Source organism: Lithobates pipiens, unplaced genomic scaffold (assembly GCF_037356315.1).
Source record: "Lithobates pipiens isolate NorthernLeopardFrog02 unplaced genomic scaffold, aLitPip1_a1.2 Scaffold_22, whole genome shotgun sequence".
NCBI lineage: Eukaryota > Metazoa > Chordata > Amphibia > Anura > Ranidae > Lithobates > Lithobates pipiens.
The window spans coordinates 26,507,100-26,520,573 of record NW_027507784.1 but is presented as its reverse complement, the minus strand read 5'-3'; the positions used below and the strand labels follow the sequence as shown (position 1 = coordinate 26,520,573).

Here is a 13,474-nt window from a genome sequence, read left to right as displayed (position 1 = left end):
GCCTAAGGCCTCGCACTCATGGGGGCCTTGTGGCTGCCTAGTTTACCTAATTTGAGAGACGCCTTTTCTAGCAGCAGAGATCCCCCACGTCATCAGCACAGTCCTGCGTCCGCTCACTCTGCTACAGGGAGAGATAACAGGCTGCAAGTGGGATCAAGTTACCGGGTGATCGGAGCTCACGTACAGCTCCAGGTCACAGCCAAGGAGAGGCGTACAGCAGAGCCAGCTCTGACACTTCTCCCCTCCCCTTGCTGCCTGCACAGCCAGACAGGAGAGGAGAGAGAACTGCTTCTGCTCCTCCTCCTCCCGCCCTCTCTTCCTGTGTCTGCCCCGCCCACTCTCCCCGGCAGTGTTCTCTGTTCGGCCTCAGAGAAGGGGATGTGTGGGAGCTAAGATTCAAACTCAATCCCAGCAAACGGAAAGGACAGATGGAATCTCATCCATCCATCCATCCATCCAGTCCCTCCTGCCTCCCAGTGAGTACACTCTACATATGTAGGGGTGCCCTTCCTTCCCTTTTCCCTTCCCTTCCCTTTTTCCTCCATCTCTTTCTTTCTTTCTTTCCTTCTATCTTTCTTCCTCCATCCCCCTCTCTTTCCTTCCTTCTTTCTTTCTCTTTCATTTTATCTTTCCTTCCATCTTTCTTTTTTCTTTTTAAAGAACTACTGATACCATCCACTGCCCTACTGACACCGCCCTGCACATACTACTCACCTCTGTACACTCCAGGGGTGGACTGACAACTCATGGGGCCCCCAGGCAATAGGAGATTATGGGGCCCCCAGGCAATCGGACATTATGGGGCCACACAGTATACACAAACATACACACAGTATACAATCACACAGTACACACAGACATGTTTCTATTGGCTGAGAAGGTACTGGAGAGGTGGGGCAGCTATAATCTCCGAATTTTTAGACCAAAAAGATGTCGGTAAGGGACATTTCAGGGACACATTTTTACATACTGTCCCTGGTTTTACTGAGGCTGGCAACCGTGATGGGGCCCCATAGCGGCATGGGGCCCTCGAGCAGTGCCCGAGTGGCCCAATGGTCAGTCCGCCCCTGGTACACTCCACACTCCTCACATGCACATACTACCCACCACCATACACTCCGCACTGTATATTCCCTATTTAACATCATTACATTCTGCGCTATGTAAGTCAACTCAGACTCATTTAAACCACACCCCATTTAAGCCACGCCCAATATGTAGCACCGTTTAAGCCATGCCACACCTCCCTGAAATGAATTTTTTGCAGGTTGGGATGTCTGCAATAGCAGGAGATTGTGACCGGCTCTCTATGGAGCCCGGTTTACATATCTCCACAGCGGGTCCGGTGCGTTTTGCAGAGAGCGCTGTGTGTTTTTTGGTCCGTTTCAGGTGCGAATTCAGCTCAAAATTAGGGGCTGAAATCGGACCTGAAGCGGTGAACCAGGGCGCACCGGACCCCCTGCTGTGAGCCGCATGCGGATCATATGTGAACCGAGCCTGAGCGATCGGTGGGCAGCAAGACTGCTCAATGTTACATCAGTCTACTGAATAGGGATGGGCCGCAGACTCCCTGCAATACTTAGACGCATGTCCGTATTTACCCTTATTGGCTGAAACCAGTTTTGCAACTTTGACGTGTCTTACTATAACTGTACATATCATTGCAACTATTCCATGGATCCAGCTGGATTATACCACTTTTATTTTTAGTTTTAGGACAAATCGGGCCCTCATTTTGTGGTAAATAGTAATAGATATACTGTAGCCTGTTTTTTTTTTTCTTTTTTGATTATTAGCAGAAAGCTGACCCAAAATAGTAAAAAAAAAAAAAAAAAAAAAAATCAACTATATATTTCTTATGGTTACCATAACTCATCACCCCCACAACCCCAAATAAATTCTTCTTCCCCTGATGATCTCAGTGATACAACATACAGTATATGTTATTTCTTGTTTGTACCCGTTCTAGTGCCCAGAAAATACAGTGCCTTTTTATCCTACCTAAAACACACTGACACTGATACTAACTGACACTGATACTAACTGACACTTACTGATACTGACACTAACACTGACTGACAATGATACGAACTGACACTGACATTGACACTAACACTGTCTGACACTGATACTAATTGATACTAACTGACACTGGCACTAACACTGACTGACACTGATACTAGCTGACACGTACTGATACTGACACTGACAGAAACTGAAACTGACAGACACTGAAGCTTAACAAAAAGCCTTTTTTAAATGCTACCTGAAACAGACTGACACTGACCTTCACCCCAATCCTGACCCTGACCTCCACCCCAATCCTCACTCTGACCTCCACCCTAATCCTGACCCTGACTTTCACCCCAATCCTGACCCTGACCTCCACCTCAATCCTGACACTGACCTTCGCCTCAATCCTGACACTGACCTTCACCCCAATCCTGACCCTGATCTTCCCCTCAATCCTGACACTGACCTCCACCCCAATCCTGACCCTGACCTCCACCTCAATCCTGACACTGACCTTCACCTCAATCCTGACCCTGACCTTCACCCCAATCCTGACCCTGACTTTCACTCCAATCCTGACATTGACTTCCACCTCAATCCTGACCCTGACCTTCACTTCAATCCTGACACTGACCTTCACCTCAATCCTGACCCTGACCTTCACCCCAATCCTGACCCTGACTTTCACCCCAATCCTGACATTGACTTCCACCTCAATCCTGTCCCTGACTTTCACCTCAATCCTGACACTGACCTTCACCCCAATCCTGACCCTGACCTCTACCCCAATCCTGACCCTGACCTTCACCTCAATCCTGACAATGACCTTCACCTCAATCCTGACAATGACCTTCACCTCAATCCTGACCCTGACCTTCACCCCAATCCTAGCCCTGACCTTCACCCCAATCCTGACCCTGACCTTCACCTCAATCCTGACTCTAATCTTCACCCCAATCCTGACCTTCACCCCAATCCTGACCCTGACCTTCACCCCAATCCTGAAACTGACCATCAACCCAATCCTGCCCCTGACTTTTACCCCAATTCTGACCCTGACCTTCACCTCAATCCTGACCCTGACCTTCAACCCAATCCTGACACTGCCCTGATCTAGATATTTTATCTTTATTTTATTTTCTTGCAGATACTTTTTTGTTGACATCGTTCTCCTCTAGCAAGCAGGAAAAGATACATTGGGGTTAATTTACTAAAACCGAAGAGTGCAGAATCTGCTGCAGCTGTGCATGGTAGCCAATCAGCTTCTAACTTCAGCTTGTTCAAAAAAGCTGGGTTCACTCTAAGGATGAGCTCAGACGTGTTCGCAACCACAAGGAAGTTGGCACTGTGGAGCGCTAATCACAGGGAGTAAGACATTTCCCGATCTCTGCAGTTGCGGATCAGGAAAATGTCTCACTGCTTGTGATTAGCACTCCGCAGTGCCGACTTCCTGATGGGCTCTGCACTTGCGGTTGCGAACATGCCTGAGCTCATCCTTAGTTCACACCTATGTGAATGGGATTCAGGTTTCCCCACATCCAACCATGACAGGAGAGTGTGACCAGTTCACACAGCTCCAGGGTGGGTGTGATCCATATTTAAAAAGGGTTCGGACCTGATTCACATCTGAATCGGTGAACAGGGATGCACCTAGGGTTGCCACCTCATCCCTTTAAACCCAAACACATATTAATTACACAGGTTCTGTGGCTGATTAAGGTGAATGAATGAATGAATGAAATACTTGTATAGCGCACAATGCAAACTAAATCGCCTCTAGGTGCTAATTAAACTCACTTGGTGCCTTTTAATTAGCCTCCGAACCTGTGTAATTCATATGTGTTCAGGTTTAAAGGGATGAAGTAGAAACCCAAGATACACCGGACCCCATGCTCTGAACCACAGAAGCAGCGTATGTGAACCCGCCCTCAAATGTTGATAATTAAATGTGGAAGCTGATTGGTTTCTATGCAGGGCTGCACCAGATTTGTCACTCTTCAGTTTTAGTGAGTTGCCGGGTCTGTACACCTGCTGTGCCCATTATGAGGCGTTTCCACCATCCCTGTTCTGAATTCCCAGGTCTGTTTACTTGCTGTGCTTATTATGAGGGGTTCCCCCCATCCCTGTGCTGAGTTTTGGGGGCTTTACACCTGTTGTAGCCATTATGAGGGGTTCCCACCATCCCTGCACTGAGTTCCTAGGTCTGTACACCTGCTGTGCCCATTATGAGGGGTTCTCACCATCCCTGTGCTGAGTTCCCAGGTTTGTAAATCCTTGCCCATTATTAGGGGTTCCCACCATTCTTGCAATGAATTAATTGGCCTATACACCTGATGTGCCCATTATGAGGGGTTCCCACATTCCCTGTGCTGAGTTGCCAGGTCTATACACTTGTTGTGCCCATTATGAGGGGCTCCCATCATCCTTGAGCTGAGATCTCATGTCTGTACATCTGCTGTGCCCATTATGAAGGGTTCCCTCCATGCAAGTGCTGGGTTCCCAGGTCTGTACACCTGCAGTGCCCATTATGAGGGGTTCCCACCATCCCTGTGCTGAGTTCCCGGGTCTGTACACCCGCTGAGTTCCTAACTCGGCATACTTGCTGAGAGACCCATTATGAGGGTTTCCACCATCTTTGCACTGTTCTGTACACCTGCTGAGGAGCCTGGTGGCTATGGCCCATGGTTATAGGGACTATAACAGGAGGAGCCCTGGGGCACACATTTTTTTTGGGGGGGGGTTCCTAAAACCACAGGAAGAAGACAGGGATTTTGAAATGGAGATCTTAATGTTAAAGATCCAAGAAAAATAAGCCACAGCTGACCCAACCCCTGGTTCCCCTATAGCTAGAAAAATGCTACTGGGTGGATTTGACCTTTAAAGTGGTTGTAAACCCTTACAAACCAACTTTGACCTACAGGTAAGCCAAGATTAAGGCTTGCCTGTAGGTCCAAGAAATATCTCCTAAACCTATACGGTTTAGGAGATATTTACCAGAAGACAGCCACCGCTGTCTACGGCCATGCGCTGTAGACAGCGGTGCGCAGGTGCACTGGGCAGGCCGCAGATTGCGGCGATATGCCCTGAGTGTCGGCTCCCGTGCGCATGTGCGGGAGTGACGTCATCGCGGCTCCGGCGAATCACAGCGCCGGAGCATCAAGACCCGGAAGTCGCTCGGGGATACATGGCAGCGGCGAAGAGGAAGACAGAGGACCGCTTCGGGGGCTTCGTTCCCAGGTAAGTTATTCATAATGAGCTAGTATGCTATCCATACTAGCTCATTATGCCTTTGCCTTACAGGGTGTGTTTTAAAAAAAAAAAAAATTTGCCTTTACTTCCTCTTTAAGAATTCTAAGCAAGTTTGTGAAATGAATAACAAGATATCAAATTACCTTCTCGGCAGTGACTGTCTGTTCACCTGTCCAACCTGATCCAAGGCTGAGGAGTGCAAGCGTGGCAGGCCAGGCATTGGATAAAAGGACACAAACCAAATACACATAGCGAGATAATAAACACCCCCCAGAGGGTAAATAACATACAATTCTCTGATCTACAGGGAATCCACTCTTGGGAAATGACGGAACACACACACACGAGCCGCGCTCACAGAGCGCCATTTATCTGCTACATATAATTACTGGTTTACCGTAACCTCCTCTTATTGAAGGCAATTCAGAGATTTTAAAAGGAAATCTTCATGTAAATTGTAACCTTTATATTTCATGTAACAAAATTTTGTGAAAGTGTGATCAGCCAAGAGAAATTAGTTTGTTCGACCTCAATGCTGCCATTGTCTGCACTTACAGGATGGTAGGAACCCCCCATGATGGGCACAGTAGGTGTACAGACCCGGGAACTCAGCACAGGGATGGTGGGAACCCCTCATAATGGGCACAGCAGGTGTACAGAAACAGGAACTCAGCACAGGGATGGTGGGAACCCCTCATAATGGGCACAGCAGGTGTATTGACCTGGGAACTCAGCACAGGGATGGTGGGAACCCCTCATAATGGGCACAGCAGGTGTATTGGCCTGGGAACTCAGCACAGGGATGGTGGGAACCTCTCATAATGGGCACAGTAGGTGTACAGACCCAGAAATTCAGCACAGGGATGGTGAGAACCCCTCATAATGGGCACAGCAGGTGTACAGACCCAGGAGCTCAGTACAGGGATGATGGGAACCTCTCATAATGGGCACAACAGGTGTATTGACATGGGAACTCAGCACAGGGATGATGGGAACCTCTCATAATAGGCACAGCAGGTGTACAGAAACAGGAACTCAGCACAGGGATGGTGAGAACCCCCCATGATGGGCACAGCAGGTGTACAGACCCGGGAACTCAGCACAGGGATGGTGGGAACCCTTCATAATGCGCATAGCAGGTGTACTGACCCAGACGCTCAGCACAGGGATGGTGAGAACCCCTCATAATGGGCACAGCAGGTGTACAGAAACAGGAACTCAGCACAGGTATGGTGAGAACCCCCATGATGGGCACAGCAGGTGTACAGACCTGGGAACTCAGCACAGGGATGGTGGGATCCTCTCATAATGGTTACAGTAGGTGTACAGAAACAGGAACTCAGCACAGGTATGGTGAGAACCCCCCATGATGGGCACAGCAGGTGTACAGACCTAGGAGGTCAGCACAGGATGGTGGGAACCCCTCATTGTCTGCACTTACAGGATGGTGGGAACTGCTCATAATGGGTACAGCAGGTGTACAGACCCAGGAACTCAGCACAGGGATGGTGGGAACCCCTCATAATGGGCACAGCAGGTGTACAGAAACAGGAACTCAGCACAGGTATGGTGAGAACCCCCATGATGGGCACAGCAGGTGTACAGACCTGGGAACTCAGCACAGGGATGGTGGGATCCTCTCATAATGGTTACAGTAGGTGTACAGAAACAGGAACTCAGCACAGGTATGGTGAGAACCCCCCATGATGGGCACAGCAGGTGTACAGACCTAGGAGGTCAGCACAGGATGGTGGGAACCCCTCATTGTCTGCACTTACAGGATGGTGGGAACTCCTCATAATGGGTACAGCAGGTGTACAGACCCAGGAACTCAGCACAGGGATGGTGGGAACCCCTCATAATGGGCACAGCGGGTGTACAGACCTGGGAACTCAGCACAGGGATGGTGGGAACCCCTCATAATGCACATAGCAGATGTACTGACCCAGACGCTCAGCACAGGGATGGTGGGAACCCCTCATAATGGGCACAGCAGGTGTACTGACCCAGACGTTCAGCACAGGGATGGTGGGAACCCCTCATGATGGGCACAGCAGATGTACAGACCCAGAAACTCAGCACAGGGATGGTGGGAACTCCTCATAATGGGCACAGCAGGTGTACAGAAACAGGAACTCAGCACAGGGATGGTGAGAACCCCCCATGATGGGCACAGCAGGTGTACAGACCCGGGAACTCAGCACAGGGATGGTGGGAACCCTTCATAATGCGCATAGCAGGTGTACTGACCCAGACGCTCAGCACAGGGATGGTGAGAACCCCTCATAATGGGCACAGCAGGTGTACAGAAACAGGAACTCAGCACAGGTATGGTGAGAACCCCCATGATGGGCACAGCAGGTGTACAGACCTGGGAACTCAGCACAGGGATGGTGGGATCCTCTCATAATGGTTACAGTAGGTGTACAGAAACAGGAACTCAGCACAGGTATGGTGAGAACCCCCCATGATGGGCACAGCAGGTGTACAGACCTAGGAGGTCAGCACAGGATGGTGGGAACCCCTCATTGTCTGCACTTACAGGATGGTGGGAACTGCTCATAATGGGTACAGCAGGTGTACAGACCCAGGAACTCAGCACAGGGATGGTGGGAACCCCTCATAATGGGCACAGCAGGTGTACAGAAACAGGAACTCAGCACAGGTATGGTGAGAACCCCCATGATGGGCACAGCAGGTGTACAGACCTGGGAACTCAGCACAGGGATGGTGGGATCCTCTCATAATGGTTACAGTAGGTGTACAGAAACAGGAACTCAGCACAGGTATGGTGAGAACCCCCCATGATGGGCACAGCAGGTGTACAGACCTAGGAGGTCAGCACAGGATGGTGGGAACCCCTCATTGTCTGCACTTACAGGATGGTGGGAACTCCTCATAATGGGTACAGCAGGTGTACAGACCCAGGAACTCAGCACAGGGATGGTGGGAACCCCTCATAATGGGCACAGCGGGTGTACAGACCTGGGAACTCAGCACAGGGATGGTGGGAACCCCTCATAATGCACATAGCAGATGTACTGACCCAGACGCTCAGCACAGGGATGGTGGGAACCCCTCATAATGGGCACAGCAGGTGTACTGACCCAGACGTTCAGCACAGGGATGGTGGGAACCCCTCATGATGGGCACAGCAGATGTACAGACCCAGAAACTCAGCACAGGGATGGTGGGAACTCCTCATAATGGGCACAGCAGGTGTACAGACCTGGGAACTCAGCATAGGGATGGTGGGAACCCCTCATAATGGGCACAGCAGGTGTATTGACATGGGAACTCAGCACAGGGATGGTGGGAACCTCTCATAATAGGCACAGCAGGTGTACAGAAACAGGAACTCAGCACAGGGATGGTGAGAACCCCCCATGATGGGCACAGCAGGTGTACAGACCCGGGAACTCAGCACAGGTATGGTGGGAACCCCTCATAATGGGCACAGCGGGTGTACAGACCCGGGAACTCAGCACAGGGATGGTGGGAACCCTTCATAATGCGCATAGCAGGTGTACTGACCCAGACGCTCAGCACAGGGATGGTGGGAACCCCTCATGATGGGCACAGCAGGTGTACAGACCCAGGAACTCAGCACAGGGATGGTGGGAACCCCTCATAATGGGCACAGCAGGTGTACAGAAACAGAAACTCAGCACAGGTATGGTGAGAACCCCCATGATGGGCACAGCAGGTGTACAGGCCCAGGAGCTCAGCACAGGGATGATGGGAACCCCTCATAATGGGCACAGAAGGTGTATTGACCTGGGAACTCAGCACAGGGTTGGTGGGAACCTCTCATAATGGGCACAGTAGGTGTACAGAAACAGGAACTCAGCACAGGTATGGTGAGAACCCCCCATAATGGGCACAGCAGGTGTACAGACCCATGACCTCAGCACAGGATGGTGGGAACCCCTCATTGTCTGCACTTACAGGATGGTGGGAACTCCTCATAATGGGCACAGCAGGTGTACAGACCCAGGAACTCAGCACAGGGATGGTGAGAACCCCTCATGATGGGCACAGCGGGTGTACAGACCCGGGAACTCAGCACAGGGATGGTGGGAACCCCTCATAATGCGCATAGCAGGTGTACTGACCCAGATGCTCAGCACAGGGATGGTGGGAACCCCTCATAATGGGCACAGCAGGTGTACAGACCCGGGAACTTAGCACAGGGATGGTGGGAATCCCTCATAATGGGCACAGCAGGTGTACAGACCCGGGAACTCAGGATAGGGATGATGGGAACCCCTCATAATGTGCATAGCAGGTGTACTGACCCAGACGCTCAGCACAGGGATGGTGAGAACCCCTCATGATGGGCACAGCAGGTGTACAGACCCAGAAACTCAGCACAGGGATGGTGGGAACTCATCATAATGGGCACATCAGGTGTACAGACCTGGGAACTCAGCACAGGGATGGTGAAAACCCCTCATAATGGGCACAACAGGTGTACAGACCTGGGAACTCAGCACAGGCATAGTTGACTTAAAGAAAATGACACCAGTTTATTCAGCTGCTTTATGCATTATACATTTATAATAAAGCAAGGTAAGGGGTCCTAGTATACTATATTTACTGCTGACTGCTGCATCCTGTACCATTATATTTATAAAACATTCACATAGCTGCTTGTCCATCAAAACTGCATGTAAATTTGTTCTGTGCAAATGGACAAAGTCGAACGTTCACAGGCTATATTCTCTGCAGATCGAATGTGCGGATGAAGAAAATACCACATTATGGCCACTAGATGGAGCTGACTGTCATAGGAAATAAGTGTGCTCCTCCGCTCCATCTAGTGGTCATGTTGTGGTTTTTTTCGCATTCCCAGATTCTCAATCAGCAGAGAATATAGCCCTGAGAACATTGGACTTTACCCCATTTTCAAAGAACAAATTAACACGGAGTACTGATGGACGAACACCTATGCAAATATTTTTTTTTTCATTTTTTTTTTTTTTTTAAATACACCCCTATGTTATACATTGTATAGCCCTCACAGCTAAACTCGGTGTGCTGTGCAGCATGTTACATAGACCTGACTCTAAAAATAAAATTTTCTTGTGATTGTTACTGACATTGCGCACTGTATAAACTTTTGCGCTAATAATATGTGATAATAAAAAAAAAAAATGGAACTATCACCATTTTATTTTCCAGGGTCTCTGTTTTTAGATAGTATATCATTTTTTATTTTTTTTTGGGGGGGGGGGGAATTTAGTAATCTTTAAACCTGAAATTATTTTTTAAAGGTGTGCAAAAAATATATATATAGCAAGAATGGCCCTGGAAGCGAAAGGGTTAAAAACCGGACATCTTCCAGTAGCTAAGGGGTTAAATGGCATTCAATTACCCGGCTGTGCCATTACCTGGAAGTCTGGAAGACGGGAATGTTGAAGACCAGTGTGGAGCGCTTGCTGTGAGGTGGATTAGGAAATCCTGCCCTCTCTATCTCCTAGACTTTGCTCCTTGTCTACCTGGCCCTGTAGAGACGTTCTCCAGTCCTCCACGTCTCCCCATCCATGGTCACTTTAAAGCAAAATCGGGGACTCCCCTGACACCTCCTTTTATTAGGATGGTGTAGAGCCAGAGAGGTGGTCACACCCCAGGAAGTCAGGCCGCTCGTATTCTGGGAGTCTGGAGATGTTTATGCCTTGAAAGTGAAACTAGAATCAAGAGTTTCATTTCTCGCTCGTAACCTCAGGCTCATCTGGCTCTCAGACAATACAAACAAAAACTTGGCCAAGGCTCGACAATCGACAATGGATTTCTGGTTCAACCGGGTCCCACGTCTGCCTACCGCTTCCGTCTAGCACGACTTAAAGCAGAGCTCCCAACTGTCCCGGATTTCATGGGACTGTCCCTGATATGGAGCAACGTCCCTCTGTCCCTCATTTGTCCCTCATGTTGGTCTGATCTATTACAGTTGTATATAAAATGCACTTTTTATCTTTCAAAAACTGTTTCCCAGCGCCAAACCTTTCATCCGAATTCTAAATTGCTGCGTTTGTAAAGTTTTTAAAAGCCAATTTAAAGGAGAAGTAGTGGTAAAAAAAAAAAGTCCTTGTGGATTTAGCTAACCATTTTTTGGGTTAATTCTCCTTTAAGGGGGTGTGACAGAGGGGCGTGTCCTATGCCTACATACATTTGCTAGTAGGTGTCCCTCATTCCCATCTCAAAATGTTGGGAGGTATGCTTAAAGTGTTAATAATGCCAAAAAAGTAGCTGACGCATCCTTAACCACTTGTGCTCTGGAAGGTTTTACCCCCACCCCCCTCATGAACAGGCCATTTTTTTTCTATTCAGCACTGCGCTACTTTAACTGGTAATTGTGCGGTCAATGAGTGGTATATGTCTATGTCACGACCTTAAGATATGCATAAAAAGAAAAAAAATGATGTATGTAGTGGGGAAAGTGAGCGGTATGTAGTGGGGACTGTGAGTGGTATGTAGTGGGGGGCAGTGAGTGATATGTAGAGAGGACAGTGAGCGGTATGTAGTGGGGGGGGCAGTGAGTGGTATGTAGTGGGGGGGGCAGTGATCGGTATGTAGTGGGGGGGCAGTGAGTGGTATGTAGTGGGGGGGCAGTGAGCGGTATGTAGAGAGGACAGTGAGCGGTATGTAGTGGGGGGGGGCAGTGAGTGGTATGTAGTGGGGGGGGGCAGTGATCGGTATGTAGTGGGGGGGCAGTGAGTGGTATGTAGTGGGGGGGCAGTGAGCGGTATGTAGTGGGGGGGCAGTGAGTGGTATGTAGTGGGGGGGCAGTGAGCAGTAAGTAGTGGGGGGCAGGGAGCGGTATGTAGTGGGGGGGCAGTGAGCGGTATGTAGTGGGGGGGGCAGTGAGTAGTATGTAGTGGGGGCAGTGAGCGGTATGTAGTGGGAGTAGTGAGCGGTATGTAGTGGGGGCAGAGAACAGTATGTAGTGGGGGGGCAGTGAGCGGTATGTAGTGGGGGTCAGTGAGCAGTATGTAGTGGGGGGCAGGGAGCAGTATGTAGTGAGGGGGCAGTGAGTGGTATGTAGTGGGGGCAGTGAGCGGTATGTAGTGGGACAGTATGTAGTGGGGCCAGTGAGCAGTATGTAGAGGGGACAGTGAGTGGTATGTAGTGTGGGACAGTGAGCGGTATGTAGTGGGACAGTATGTAGTGGGGCCAGTGAGCAGTATGTAGAGGGGACAGTGAGTGGTATGTAGTGTGGGACAGTGAGTGGTATGTAGTGGGGGCAGTGAGTGGTGTGTAATGAGGGCAGTGAGCGGTATGTAGTGAGGGCAGTGAGCGGTATGTAGTGGGGGGCAGTGAGCGGTATGTAGTGGTGGGCAGTGAGCGGTATGTAGTGGGGCAGCGGGTGGTATGTAGTGGGGCCAGTGAGCGGTATGTAGTGGAGGCAGTGGGCAGTATGTAGTGGGGGCCAGTGAACGGTATGTAGTGGGGGCAGTGAGTGATATGTAGTGGGGGGACAGTGAGTGGTATGTAATGGGGGGCAGTGAGCGGTATGTAGTGGGGCAGCGGGTGGTATGTAGTGGGCCAGTGAGCGGTATGTAGTGAGGGGCAGTGAACAGTATGTAGTGGGGGCAGTGAGTGATATGTAGTGGGGGGCAGTGAGTGGTATGTAGTGGGGGCAGTGAGCGGTATGTAGTGGGACAGTATGTAGTGGGGCCAGTGAGCAGTATGTAGAGGGGACAGTGAGTGGTATGTAGTGGGACAGTATGTAGTGGGACCAGTGAGCAGTATGTAGAGGGGACAGTGAGCGGTATGTAGTGGGGGCAGTGAGCGGTATGTAGTGGAGGCAGTGGGCAGTATGTAGTGGGGGCCAGTGAGCGGTATGTAGTGGGGGGCAGTGAGTGGTATGTAGTGGGGCAGCGGGTGGTATGTAGTGGGGGCAGTGAGCGGTATGTAGTGGGGACAGTGAGCGGTATGTAGAGGGGGCAGTAAGTGATATGTAGTGGGGGGGACAGTGAGCGGTATGTAGTGGGGGCAGTGGGCAGTATGTAGTGGGGGCCAGTGAGTGGTATGTAGTGGGGGGCAGTGAGCGGTATGTAGTGGGGCAGCGGGTGGTATGTAGTGGGGGAAATATGTAGTGGGGGGGCAGTGAGCGGTATGTAGTGGGGGCAGAGAACAGTATGTAGTGGGGGCAGTGAGTGGTATGTAGTGGGGGGGAGTGAGCAGTATGCAGTGGGGAGGCAGTGAACGG

General features: G+C 50.2%; 1 protein-coding gene across 1 annotated transcript in view; it reads right to left on the bottom strand.

Moving 5' to 3' along the window:
• Positions 1-11,150, bottom strand: part of LOC143923466 (up-regulator of cell proliferation-like) — a 65,589-nt gene extending 54,439 nt beyond the window's left edge. Inside the window, exon 1 of the mRNA XM_077447152.1 lies at positions 10,656-11,150. The gene's annotated coding sequence lies outside the window, so the exon portion shown is untranslated. The remainder of the gene's footprint in view (positions 1-10,655) is intronic.
• Positions 11,151-13,474: the final 2,324 nt, after the last annotated feature.